We start from the raw sequence: 13417 nt of genomic DNA on the forward strand, positions 1-13417 counted from the left end.
TCTAGGTCCATCCATGCGGCCTCAAATGACAATATTCCATCCTTCTTTATGGCTGAGTAATATTCTACGGTATATTTATGCAACGCATCTTTTTAGGTCCATCGTCCACTCATGGGCCCTTGGGTTCATCCCGGGTCTCAGCAATTGCAAATAGTGCTGCTAGGAATGTGGAGGAGGGGTGCGGTGCTTGTATCTGTTCGAAGCGGAGGTTTCATCTTTCCCACATCTATACCCTGCAGTGGGGTTGCTGGATCATATGGTAGCTCTCCTTTGTGGCCTCTTTACTTCTCGACTCCATCCTCACCTGCCACTCTCCCCAACCACATCCCCTAGGCTCCACACCCCGCCACACACACAGACACACAGACACACACACACACACACACATACAGACACACACACACACACACACACACACACACACACACTCAGACTTGAGGCTTGACGGATTGAAAGTGTTTCCTGATGAGGTAATCTGTGTCTCTGGGGCTGTAGAATGCCCCACTCAATTCAGACCTCGCCTAGACCCTGTCCCCTACCCTTGTTTCTGTCCTTCCCTTGCCTGCTTCCTACCCTGCTGCCCCAGCCCCAGCCCCCTGGTTAGCCTGACCACCTCAAAGCACAGCCCACCTGTCTCGTCCTCTCACCCACCGCCCCGCTGGGGTCCTCTCCCACCATCGTCCTCGTACCACAGCCCACTCACCCCCCTGCTTGCTATCTGCCCTTCCTCGAAGACTCCAGGCTCGCTCCCCTCTACCCGCCACCAACCCCTAGTTCCCCAGCCCCTCTCTCACACATCCGGTGCAGAAGACTCACTTCCGCCACTCCTGGCCTCCCACGGGCTCTTCAGACCCACTCCTACTCCATGGCCACCCTCTTCCCTACATCGGACCCACCCGCACATCGCACGCAATTGGGGGGCCAAGGGCAATCGCGGGCCCAAGCTTCGGCAGAGCCCCTGCCTGAGTGGCCAACTACTCTCCTAGCCAGTTCCCCGCAAGCCCCACTCCTCTCCTTCGCACCTGCGCTCCACCCAGTGCCCTGGACTCGTCCTGCCACCTCCCAACCCGAGGCTCAAGGCCGGCCCTTCTCTATGGGGTCGTCTGGCTCTGTTCCCTAAGCCTCGTGGTGTGGCCCCCAACCACGGCGACAAACACCTTCACCCCGTACTCTCGCCCACCCACACTCACCCCGAACACACCCACAAGGGCGTTGACGAAAGCGCCTGCGGTGATGGGATGCACCCATATGCCGACAGGGGCTCCCTTCCACAGGGGAACCGGCTTGGTCTAAATCCAGCGACTATACTGCCACCGCCAAACGCTGCAGCTCATCGGCTGTCCACTCTGCCTCTGAAGGAAACAAGCTGTGAACCGCACACCAAACCCTTTGCTGACAGACGCGCCCAAGCCTGGCCTGAGAGGAGACCGAGGTCGGTGATTCACCATGGCCAGAATCCATAGGAGAAGGTGAAGACAGGCTGAAGAGAGGGATGGAGTCCATCCAATAATAGATAGTAACGTGGGAATGGGGAATATTAGAAGTCATAGCCAGGTGAGTGGTGCATGTGTGTGTGTGTGTGTGACTCTGGTGTGTGTGTATGTGTGTGTGTGTGTGTGCGCGCGCGTGTGCGTGTGTGTGTGTGTGTGTTTGCTGTTAGTGGAGGGGGAGGTATCGTCGGTAACGTTCTTGCCTCTCTGTGACAGGACTGAGAGTACCGGTAATGCAATCCGAATACCATGTTGGCTGGTAGTCCACCCTGCCACGCATCTGTCTCCACACCCTCCCACTTGCATAGCTAAAGTTTCCCGGGCGGCATCCGGTTTCTGCCTGCTTTCTCACCTCCACTGCCCTTTCGACCAACTACAAGCACGTGGCCAGGTTCCTTTTCACACCTCCGCCTCCCGGCAGCCTGTCTGCTCCCCTGCGCGGTTCAAGACCCCCGCGTCCTTGAAGGCCAACGACAGGCCCACGGGCTTCGAGGGCGGCCCAGGAGCTGGCACGCAGCAGGTAAGCCATCGGGACTGGTCGCTGGCTTGAAAGGAGACGTAAGGGACGGCCAGTCCCGGCAAGTGGCCCAACTTGGAGACGGAGGGCCCTCTCCCGCGCCTTCCGCTTTCCGTCGACGCGGCCACCAGTGATGCCGCCAACCACCACCACCGCCGCCGCCGCCACAACCTGCAGCGCCATCGCCAGCACCCTGTCCACCACGGCCACCAGCACCGTCACCAGCAGCACCAGCAGCACCACCAGCACAAGCAGCAGCACCACCGCCTGAGCTGGGAAGAGAGGGTGGCTTGTCAGCCGCGAGGATTGTGGTGGCGGAAGCAGTGCCGCTTGAGAGTCCAAGCACGCTCGTGGCCACGGCTGCGCCGGCCAGTCGTGTTTGGGGCTGGGGCAAGCGTCGGAGCAGGAGTCGTCGCCGAAGGCCTCGAGTGGGTGGGCGCGCGAGGCCGAAAGTTTTGGCGGGGCACGAGGGTGGAGGTTGCACGCCAGGGCCTGGGGCTGCAGGTGGAGGGTACCGGGTGGCTCTTGTCGGGGCGCTGAGGTCACGGGGCGGGGGAGAAGGAGCGGACGAGTTGGCTTGGTGCGTGGGCTAAAAGGGGGGTGGTGGTGGGGTGGGGGCGGAGTGTTTGTGGACGCGCTGGGGAGGTTGGTAGGCGGAGAGGAAGAAGAAATGCTTCCCTGACCGGGAATCGAACCCGGGCCGCGGCGGTGAGAGCGCCGAATCCTAACCACTAGACCACCAGGGAGCGTCGGGCTCCGCGTCTGGCCTGCCTCTGCTCGACCCAGCCACTGGGCGCTGCCTTGGCGCCAAGGCCCGGCCTTTCCACGTCCAGCCGCCCTCCGCCCCTGGCAAGCCACGTGCCCTAGCGTTCTTCCTGCTTGCTGGCACCCTCAAAACACTGCGCGCCTCCTTCCCGCACACGCGCGAGAAGCCGCAGGCCACCTAGCTCCCTCTTTTCTGCGCCCAGCTCCCGGCTCTCCCTCACGGGCCCCGGGCGGGAGGGCCGGCCGTGGAGCTCGGCAAAAGATGGGCCCGCTGCGTTGGCCGGGAATCGAACCCGGGTCAACTGCTTGGAAGGCAGCTATGCTCACCACTATACCACCAACGCTGCACAGCCCGGGCCGCCCCGACACGCCGGCCCCGGGCTCGCCGGAGCGCGGTCTCGCCGCCGCCGCCGCCGCTGCCCCTGCGGCGGCCGGGCGCAGCCCGGCCCCGACGCCCCGTCCGCCAGCAGCTCTGCGCTGCGTCAGGCGCCACCGTCGGCCGCCCCGGGCGCCTCAACCGCTCCAGCCCTACGCAGCTGCCCTCGCCCCCGGCCCGAACGCTTCTGGGGCGGGGGGCGGGGTGGGGGCGCGCTGTCGCTGCCTTGCTGCTGCCGGGCCCTCGGCTGCACGCCGCGGCCCGCCCCCCTCCGCGGGCACGCCACCTCTGGTTCCCCGCTCGCCAAAGCCCTTCTCCAACGGCTGTTGGGCGAGGCCACTCCCCGGCACCGAAAGGGGACGGGACTCATCCGCCCCACACCCGTCCCGGCAGCCGTGAAGCTGTGCAGGTGTGCGTCGCGTCGCAAGGAGCCCACTGCGGCAGCCACTGTGGGCGGGCCGCAATGTCGCCGGGCGCTTGTGGGGTCGAGAGGAGGCCCTCGCTCGGCCGTGGCGCCCGAGCGCCCGGCGAGGAGGACGGGCAAGGGGTTGCAGGGGTGGAGGGCTGGAGGCGGTCGAGGGTGGGCAGGCCCCGCTGGAGGGCGGAGGGACGAGAAGAAGGGCCGTTGGGGCCAGGCGGCTGGACAGAGAGCGGCGCCAGCCACCAAAAAGGGGCGTGTGGCCTCCCCGTCGGGGAATCGAACCCCGGTCTCCCGCGTGACAGGCGGGGATACTCACCACTATACTAACGAGGACGGCGGCGGCCACACGGGCGCCCGACTGCTCTCCGGCTGCCTGCAGACGCCTACCCCCTGCCCTCGGCCCTCTGCCCACCACGGGCGCCCGCCACGTGCCCGACCCGACCCGACCTGACCCGACACCACACCAAACGCGTCATGCAAGGAGGCAGCCCGGGACCCCGCCAGGGACACGGATCCGCGTGGCGCTGGAAACTCCCAGTGCGCGCTGCCTATAGCCCCCGACGCCAGGATCGCGCCGTGAGGAGGGGGGCCCGAGGGGGCCGGAGAGCTCAAGCAAGGCTGTGAGGAGGAGGTGGGCGCTCGCCGTGCCACGTCCCGGGAGAAGAGGCGGAGGGGTGGGCGCGGCCGGCGGCAGAAGCTGGCCGGACGCGGCACACGGCTGGGTCCCGGGCCAGGGGTGGGCGAGGGGGCGGCGGCGGCGGAGCCGGGCGCGACGGCTGGCCTCGCTGCCCCGTTGGCCGGCGCGCGCCCGGTCCGTCGCGCAGCCGGACGGCCGCCCCCTGGCGCAGAGCACCGCGTCGGGCCAAGGGCATCGGTGTCCGCGTCGCGTCGGGTCCCAGCCAGCCGAGCGGCGACGCGCCCAGGCCCGCCGTCAGGATGGCCGAGCGGTCTAAGGCGCTGCGTTCAGGTCGCAGTCTCCCCTGGAGGCGTGGGTTCGAATCCCACTCCTGACAAGCCAGCCTTTTTTGGCCCGCCCAACAAATGCTGCACCCGGCCCGTCCCGGGCCTGGACAACACCCTACCGCCTCACACTCCGTTCCTGCCTCGCACTCTTGCCAGCTCCCCAGACTCCGGCCCCCTCGACGCGACACCCACACGACGCCTCTCACACGCAGGACCTCCTCAGCCACAGCTGCTCTTCCTGCCCAGTCCTGTGCGCCGGCCTCACGGAAACAGCCCAGGGGGAACCCTCTGGAAACTGCCGTTCAGGACACACGCCCTCCTCGCCTTCGCAGTGCAGGCCTTCGCGGCACTTCTTTCACCCACCTTGGCGCCACAGCGCATGTACACGCGAGAAGCCGCTGCCCCGGCCGGACCCAGCCACACCCCGGCGCGCTCCCTCAGACGGCTGCCCACGAGCCAGCAGCCACTCTGCCAAAGTGCTCCTCCTCACGACCAACGCACCGGAGCGGGACCCTTCGGGAGAGCGGCCGGCAGGAGCGCAGAAGCCAGGCTCAGACAGCGCTGGTCATTGGCGCGGCGGCGGCGGCGGCGGCGGCGGCGGCGGCGGCGCCGCTCCCAGGCGCCCATGTCCCACACTCGCTGTCTCCTCACAGCCCGAGCTCGCATCCCCTCTCCAGCCTGCTGCCCGCCAACGCCCGGCACGAGCGAGAAAGCCAGGCGCCAGAGGGACTTTGGGCCAGGGCCGGCGGTCGCTGTGAGGAGCGTCGGAGCTCAGCCGCACCTGCCACGCGTCGCCTGCCCTGACTGGAATTCGGGCGCAGGCCAGGCTGGGTCCGGTTCCTGGCTTCCTCCGGCGACACTGACAGTCTGTCGGCGGCCCTGGACGGCAGATTCGGAAGCGCAGGTTGGGCCGAGTCCGCCTCCGTCCTTGCGTCCCTCCTTCCCTCCGACCGCGCCTCGCCCTGGGGGTCCTCCCCGTTCCCCCGGAGCCTCTTCTTCAGGTCACTCACCGCCTCCTGCTCACATGGAGCGGATGTCCATGGGCGAGCAGCGAACCACCAGTGTCTGGCGGTTGGCGGCGAGCGCCGCTGGGGCGGCGTCGGGCGGCGGCGGCCATCGGTGCATGGGTGGTTCAGTGGTAGAATTCTCGCCTGCCACGCGGGAGGCCCGGGTTCGATTCCCGGCCCATGCAGCGACCCAGTCCCCTTTTGGTCCCGCAGCCCACAGCGGAGCTAGGCTTCCCCTCTCCCACGCTCAAGGCACCTGTCCTACCACAGCATGCTCCCACCCGCAGCCCACCGCCACACCTTCCCTCTCCTGTCCTGCCCACGCCGGCGCCCCCTACCCTCCGTGGGACGAAAACCCCAACCCCGAGAGCCAAGCCTCCGTGACCTGACGCCTTGCGGGCTCAGCCACTCTCGCGCCCACACACCTTCCTTGTCCCTTTTCTCTTTCTTACCCTGATCCCGCTGGGGTCACACGGTGCACTGGAAGGAATACCCTACACTGGCACCCGCTCGCCCCACCTCTTCACGTTTCACCGCGCTTCCCCGCTCTCTGCCTCACTCTCCCCACACTCGGAAAGTTACACAGTGTTTGCTCAACCAGGAACCGAAAAGCTGCCGCCCCTGGGAGGGCTACATTGCACTCCCCAGGAGTGTCCCCAAAGCGTTATCCTGCATGAGGAATTCCAAAGAGGAATTCCACAATATCAGGGCAGAGTGCACTCTATGTTCACTTTACGTCCCTCAGCCGAAATATTTTTCGAACACCCGCCCGCTCCCCCACCACTAAAACCACCATCACCACCAACACCCCAACAACAAACACCACCCCCTCCCCTGAAGCCCTCCTCCCACCACTGGCACCCCACCTAGCGACACCACCCCCCAGCACCATCAAATCCTACTTTGTCAACGGTTCTGCCCTTGCGTGTGTCCGTTTGGCCTCTTTGTTTAATTTTTATTTTTTTTGAATTTTCATTTTAATAGACGTATAGTTGATTTACAGTATTGTGTTATTTTCAGGGGTACAGTAAACTGATTATCTTTTCTATACATGTGTATGTATACGCATATAGATCGTTACTTTCCGTTACAGGTAATTACGAGACGTTGAATATACTTCTCGGTGCTGTACCGTAAATCCTGTTGTTCCTACCCGCTAACACCAGCTCCTAATTGATCCCTCGCCTACACGTTCCCCTTGGGTAACTGTAAGTTTGTTCTCTCTCTGTGTGAATCTGTTTCTGTTTTGCACAGAGGTTCACTTGTACTATTGTTTGGATTCCACATGTATGTATTTTTGTCCTTCTGTCTGACTTATTATACTAGGTTCGGTGCTCTCTAGGTCCATCCGTGTTGCTGCAAATGACAAGATCTCATGCTTTTTTATGGCTGAGTAATATTCCACGAGATTGATTTTAATACATTGAAAATCCCTCTCTCTCTTATCTATCTGTTTTTCTATCGATATCTATCGATCGATCTCTCTATCTATCTACTTATCTATATCTCATATTTCCTTAAGCCAATCATCCACGGATTGACACCTGAGATTTTTTCCCCTGTCATGGCTATGGCCCACGGTGCTGCTATGAACGTTGAGGTGTACGTATCTTTCCCAATTAGAGGTTTTGTGTTTTCCGCATACATACTCAGGATGGGGACGGCTGGATCATATGGTAACTCTCCATTGGTGCCTTCATTGTTGTTTTCGTTGTCGTTGAAGTGTAGTTGATTTCTAAGACCGTATTAGTTTCAAGTACACAGCAAAGTGATTCGGTTTAGAATGTATACTGTATTTACAGATTATTTTCCATTATAGGGTATTCCAGGACACTGAAGATCGTTCCCTGTGTTATTCAGCAAGTCCGTGTTGCTTCTCTATTTTGTACACAGTAGCGTGTATCTGTTAACCCCATACTCCTAACTGATCCCTCCACTCTTCCCTTTCCCCATGCGTACCCGTCACTTGGTTATCGATGTCTGCCGAGTGTGTTTCTGTTTTGTACATAGACAAGTGTATATTATGTTTTAGGTTCCACCTGGAAGTGGATATCATATAATGTTTATCTTGCTCTATAACTGCCTTACTTCACACAGTGTGATAGACTCTAGGTCCATTCATGTGGCTGCGAATGACACTATTTCATCCTCCTTTGGGGCTGTGTAATATGCTCTGGTAAGTTTCTACAGCACATCTTCTTAAGTCCACCGTCCACTCATGGGCCCTTGGGTTCATTCTGGGTCTCGGCTATTGCAAATAGTGCTGCTAGGAAGGTCCTGGAGGAGGGGGGCGGTGCATGTAACCTTTCGAAGTAGAGGTTTCATCTTTCCCACGTACGTACCCAGCAGTGGGGTTGCTGGATCATATGGTAGCTCTCCTTTGGTGCCTTCATTGTTGTTGTCGTTGAAGTGTAGTTGATTTCCAGTCCTGTATTAGGTCGGGTGTACAGCACAGTGGTTCGGTTTGTATGTATATTGTATTTTCAGATTAGTTTCCTTCATAGGGTATTCCAGGACATTGCAGATCGTTCCCTGTGTGATTCCGCAAGTCCGTGTTGCTTCTCTATTTTATACACAGTAGCGTGTATCTGTTAATCCCACACTCCTAACTGATCCCTCCAGCCTTCCCTTTCCCCTCGCATAACCGTCAGTTGGTTTTCGATGTCTGTGGAGTGTGTTTCTGTTTTGTCCATAGATTCATGTCTATTATGTTTTAGATTCCACCCGGAAGTGATATTATATAATATTTATCTTTCTCAGTCTGACTTACTTCACGTCCTTTGATGGACTCTAGGTCCATCCATGCGGCCTCAAATGACAATATTCCATCCTTCTTTATGGCTGAGTAATATTCTACGGTATATTTATGCAACGCATCTTTTTAGGTCCATCGTCCACTCATGGGCCCTTGGGTTCATCCCGGGTCTCAGCAATTGCAAATAGTGCTGCTAGGAATGTGGAGGAGGGGTGCGGTGCTTGTATCTGTTCGAAGCGGAGGTTTCATCTTTCCCACATCTATACCCTGCAGTGGGGTTGCTGGATCATATGGTAGCTCTCCTTTGTGGCCTCTTTACTTCTCGACTCCATCCTCACCTGCCACTCTCCCCAACCACATCCCCTAGGCTCCACACCCCGCCACACACACAGACACACAGACACACACACACACACACACACACACATACAGACACACACACACACACACACACACACACACACACACACACACACACACTCAGACTTGAGGCTTGACGGATTGAAAGTGTTTCCTGATGAGGTAATCTGTGTCTCTGGGGCTGTAGAATGCCCCACTCAATTCAGACCTCGCCTAGACCCTGTCCCCTACCCTTGTTTCTGTCCTTCCCTTGCCTGCTTCCTACCCTGCTGCCCCAGCCCCAGCCCCCTGGTTAGCCTGACCACCTCAAAGCACAGCCCACCTGTCTCGCCCTCTCACCCACCGCCCCGCTGGGGTCCTCTCCCACCATCGTCCTCGTACCACAGCCCACTCACCCCCCTGCTTGCTATCTGCCCTTCCTCGAAGACTCCAGGCTCGCTCCCCTCTACCCGCCACCAACCCCTAGTTCCCCAGCCCCTCTCTCACACATCCGGTGCAGAAGACTCACTTCCGCCACTCCTGGCCTCCCACGGGCTCTTCAGACCCACTCCTACTCCATGGCCACCCTCTTCCCTACATCGGACCCACCCGCACATCGCACGCAATTGGGGGGCCAAGGGCAATCGCGGGCCCAAGCTTCGGCAGAGCCCCTGCCTGAGTGGCCAACTACTCTCCTAGCCAGTTCCCCGCAAGCCCCACTCCTCTCCTTCGCACCTGCGCTCCACCCAGTGCCCTGGACTCGTCCTGCCACCTCCCAACCCGAGGCTCAAGGCCGGCCCTTCTCTATGGGGTCGTCTGGCTCTGTTCCCTAAGCCTCGTGGTGTGGCCCCCAACCACGGCGACAAACACCTTCACCCCGTACTCTCGCCCACCCACACTCACCCCGAACACACCCACAAGGGCGTTGACGAAAGCGCCTGCGGTGATGGGATGCACCCATATGCCGACAGGGGCTCCCTTCCACAGGGGAACCGGCTTGGTCTAAATCCAGCGACTATACTGCCACCGCCAAACGCTGCAGCTCATCGGCTGTCCACTCTGCCTCTGAAGGAAACAAGCTGTGAACCGCACACCAAACCCTTTGCTGACAGACGCGCCCAAGCCTGGCCTGAGAGGAGACCGAGGTCGGTGATTCACCATGGCCAGAATCCATAGGAGAAGGTGAAGACAGGCTGAAGAGAGGGATGGAGTCCATCCAATAATAGATAGTAACGTGGGAATGGGGAATATTAGAAGTCATAGCCAGGTGAGTGGTGCATGTGTGTGTGTGTGTGTGACTCTGGTGTGTGTGTATGTGTGTGTGTGTGTGTGCGCGCGCGTGTGCGTGTGTGTGTGTGTGTGTTTGCTGTTAGTGGAGGGGGAGGTATCGTCGGTAACGTTCTTGCCTCTCTGTGACAGGACTGAGAGTACCGGTAATGCAATCCGAATACCATGTTGGCTGGTAGTCCACCCTGCCACGCATCTGTCTCCACACCCTCCCACTTGCATAGCTAAAGTTTCCCGGGCGGCATCCGGTTTCTGCCTGCTTTCTCACCTCCACTGCCCTTTCGACCAACTACAAGCACGTGGCCAGGTTCCTTTTCACACCTCCGCCTCCCGGCAGCCTGTCTGCTCCCCTGCGCGGTTCAAGACCCCCGCGTCCTTGAAGGCCAACGACAGGCCCACGGGCTTCGAGGGCGGCCCAGGAGCTGGCACGCAGCAGGTAAGCCATCGGGACTGGTCGCTGGCTTGAAAGGAGACGTAAGGGACGGCCAGTCCCGGCAAGTGGCCCAACTTGGAGATGGAGGGCCCTCTCCCGCGCCTTCCGCTTTCCGTCGACGCGGCCACCAGTGATGCCGCCAACCACCACCACCGCCGCCGCCGCCACAACCTGCAGCGCCATCGCCAGCACCCTGTCCACCACGGCCACCAGCACCGTCACCAGCAGCACCAGCAGCACCACCAGCACAAGCAGCAGCACCACCGCCTGAGCTGGGAAGAGAGGGTGGCTTGTCAGCCGCGAGGATTGTGGTGGCGGAAGCAGTGCCGCTTGAGAGTCCAAGCACGCTCGTGGCCACGGCTGCGCCGGCCAGTCGTGTTTGGGGCTGGGGCAAGCGTCGGAGCAGGAGTCGTCGCCGAAGGCCTCGAGTGGGTGGGCGCGCGAGGCCGAAAGTTTTGGCGGGGCACGAGGGTGGAGGTTGCACGCCAGGGCCTGGGGCTGCAGGTGGAGGGTACCGGGTGGCTCTTGTCGGGGCGCTGAGGTCACGGGGCGGGGGAGAAGGAGCGGACGAGTTGGCTTGGTGCGTGGGCTAAAAGGGGGGTGGTGGTGGGGTGGGGGCGGAGTGTTTGTGGACGCGCTGGGGAGGTTGGTAGGCGGAGAGGAAGAAGAAATGCTTCCCTGACCGGGAATCGAACCCGGGCCGCGGCGGTGAGAGCGCCGAATCCTAACCACTAGACCACCAGGGAGCGTCGGGCTCCGCGTCTGGCCTGCCTCTGCTCGACCCAGCCACTGGGCGCTGCCTTGGCGCCAAGGCCCGGCCTTTCCACGTCCAGCCGCCCTCCGCCCCTGGCAAGCCACGTGCCCTAGCGTTCTTCCTGCTTGCTGGCACCCTCAAAACACTGCGCGCCTCCTTCCCGCACACGCGCGAGAAGCCGCAGGCCACCTAGCTCCCTCTTTTCTGCGCCCAGCTCCCGGCTCTCCCTCACGGGCCCCGGGCGGGAGGGCCGGCCGTGGAGCTCGGCAAAAGATGGGCCCGCTGCGTTGGCCGGGAATCGAACCCGGGTCAACTGCTTGGAAGGCAGCTATGCTCACCACTATACCACCAACGCTGCACAGCCCGGGCCGCCCCGACACGCCGGCCCCGGGCTCGCCGGAGCGCGGTCTCGCCGCCGCCGCCGCCGCTGCCCCTGCGGCGGCCGGGCGCAGCCCGGCCCCGACGCCCCGTCCGCCAGCAGCTCTGCGCTGCGTCAGGCGCCACCGTCGGCCGCCCCGGGCGCCTCAACCGCTCCAGCCCTACGCAGCTGCCCTCGCCCCCGGCCCGAACGCTTCTGGGGCGGGGGGCGGGGTGGGGGCGCGCTGTCGCTGCCTTGCTGCTGCCGGGCCCTCGGCTGCACGCCGCGGCCCGCCCCCCTCCGCGGGCACGCCACCTCTGGTTCCCCGCTCGCCAAAGCCCTTCTCCAACGGCTGTTGGGCGAGGCCACTCCCCGGCACCGAAAGGGGACGGGACTCATCCGCCCCACACCCGTCCCGGCAGCCGTGAAGCTGTGCAGGTGTGCGTCGCGTCGCAAGGAGCCCACTGCGGCAGCCACTGTGGGCGGGCCGCAATGTCGCCGGGCGCTTGTGGGGTCGAGAGGAGGCCCTCGCTCGGCCGTGGCGCCCGAGCGCCCGGCGAGGAGGACGGGCAAGGGGTTGCAGGGGTGGAGGGCTGGAGGCGGTCGAGGGTGGGCAGGCCCCGCTGGAGGGCGGAGGGACGAGAAGAAGGGCCGTTGGGGCCAGGCGGCTGGACAGAGAGCGGCGCCAGCCACCAAAAAGGGGCGTGTGGCCTCCCCGTCGGGGAATCGAACCCCGGTCTCCCGCGTGACAGGCGGGGATACTCACCACTATACTAACGAGGACGGCGGCGGCCACACGGGCGCCCGACTGCTCTCCGGCTGCCTGCAGACGCCTACCCCCTGCCCTCGGCCCTCTGCCCACCACGGGCGCCCGCCACGTGCCCGACCCGACCCGACCTGACCCGACACCACACCAAACGCGTCATGCAAGGAGGCAGCCCGGGACCCCGCCAGGGACACGGATCCGCGTGGCGCTGGAAACTCCCAGTGCGCGCTGCCTATAGCCCCCGACGCCAGGATCGCGCCGTGAGGAGGGGGGCCCGAGGGGGCCGGAGAGCTCAAGCAAGGCTGTGAGGAGGAGGTGGGCGCTCGCCGTGCCACGTCCCGGGAGAAGAGGCGGAGGGGTGGGCGCGGCCGGCGGCAGAAGCTGGCCGGACGCGGCACACGGCTGGGTCCCGGGCCAGGGGTGGGCGAGGGGGCGGCGGCGGCGGAGCCGGGCGCGACGGCTGGCCTCGCTGCCCCGTTGGCCGGCGCGCGCCCGGTCCGTCGCGCAGCCGGACGGCCGCCCCCTGGCGCAGAGCACCGCGTCGGGCCAAGGGCATCGGTGTCCGCGTCGCGTCGGGTCCCAGCCAGCCGAGCGGCGACGCGCCCAGGCCCGCCGTCAGGATGGCCGAGCGGTCTAAGGCGCTGCGTTCAGGTCGCAGTCTCCCCTGGAGGCGTGGGTTCGAATCCCACTCCTGACAAGCCAGCCTTTTTTGGCCCGCCCAACAAATGCTGCACCCGGCCCGTCCCGGGCCTGGACAACACCCTACCGCCTCACACTCCGTTCCTGCCTCGCACTCTTGCCAGCTCCCCAGACTCCGGCCCCCTCGACGCGACACCCACACGACGCCTCTCACACGCAGGACCTCCTCAGCCACAGCTGCTCTTCCTGCCCAGTCCTGTGCGCCGGCCTCACGGAAACAGCCCAGGGGGAACCCTCTGGAAACTGCCGTTCAGGACACACGCCCTCCTCGCCTTCGCAGTGCAGGCCTTCGCGGCACTTCTTTCACCCACCTTGGCGCCACAGCGCATGTACACGCGAGAAGCCGCTGCCCCGGCCGGACCCAGCCACACCCCGGCGCGCTCCCTCAGACGGCTGCCCACGAGCCAGCAGCCACTCTGCCAAAGTGCTCCTCCTCACGACCAACGCACCGGAGCGGGACCCTTCGGGAGAGCGGCCGGCAGGAGCG

At 62.9% G+C, this 13417-nt stretch overlaps 9 non-coding genes across 9 annotated transcripts; 3 read left to right on the forward strand and 6 right to left on the reverse strand.

Annotated features, from left to right (window-relative positions):
* Positions 1–2681: 2681 nt before the first annotated feature.
* On the reverse strand, positions 2682–2753 carry TRNAE-CUC (transfer RNA glutamic acid (anticodon CUC)). Its single transcript has one exon. It is a non-coding gene; the product is annotated as a tRNA-Glu (tRNA).
* A 291-nt stretch (positions 2754–3044) lies between these two features.
* On the reverse strand, positions 3045–3116 carry TRNAG-UCC (transfer RNA glycine (anticodon UCC)). The gene has a single exon. It is a non-coding gene; the product is annotated as a tRNA-Gly (tRNA).
* A 714-nt stretch (positions 3117–3830) lies between these two features.
* Positions 3831–3902, reverse strand: TRNAD-GUC (transfer RNA aspartic acid (anticodon GUC)). The gene has a single exon. It is a non-coding gene; the product is annotated as a tRNA-Asp (tRNA).
* A 597-nt stretch (positions 3903–4499) lies between these two features.
* TRNAL-CAG (transfer RNA leucine (anticodon CAG)) lies at positions 4500–4582 on the forward strand. Its single transcript has one exon. It is a non-coding gene; the product is annotated as a tRNA-Leu (tRNA).
* A 1071-nt stretch (positions 4583–5653) lies between these two features.
* Positions 5654–5724, forward strand: TRNAG-GCC (transfer RNA glycine (anticodon GCC)). The gene has a single exon. It is a non-coding gene; the product is annotated as a tRNA-Gly (tRNA).
* Positions 5725–11027: 5303 nt separating this feature from the next.
* TRNAE-CUC (transfer RNA glutamic acid (anticodon CUC)) lies at positions 11028–11099 on the reverse strand. Its single transcript has one exon. It is a non-coding gene; the product is annotated as a tRNA-Glu (tRNA).
* Positions 11100–11390: 291 nt separating this feature from the next.
* TRNAG-UCC (transfer RNA glycine (anticodon UCC)) lies at positions 11391–11462 on the reverse strand. The gene has a single exon. It is a non-coding gene; the product is annotated as a tRNA-Gly (tRNA).
* A 714-nt stretch (positions 11463–12176) lies between these two features.
* On the reverse strand, positions 12177–12248 carry TRNAD-GUC (transfer RNA aspartic acid (anticodon GUC)). Its single transcript has one exon. It is a non-coding gene; the product is annotated as a tRNA-Asp (tRNA).
* Positions 12249–12845: 597 nt separating this feature from the next.
* On the forward strand, positions 12846–12928 carry TRNAL-CAG (transfer RNA leucine (anticodon CAG)). The gene has a single exon. It is a non-coding gene; the product is annotated as a tRNA-Leu (tRNA).
* The last annotated feature ends 489 nt before the right edge of the window (positions 12929–13417 follow it).

The sequence above is a fragment of the Camelus bactrianus genome, chromosome 21 (genome assembly GCF_048773025.1).
Source record: "Camelus bactrianus isolate YW-2024 breed Bactrian camel chromosome 21, ASM4877302v1, whole genome shotgun sequence".
In the NCBI taxonomy this organism is placed as follows: domain Eukaryota; kingdom Metazoa; phylum Chordata; class Mammalia; order Artiodactyla; family Camelidae; genus Camelus; species Camelus bactrianus.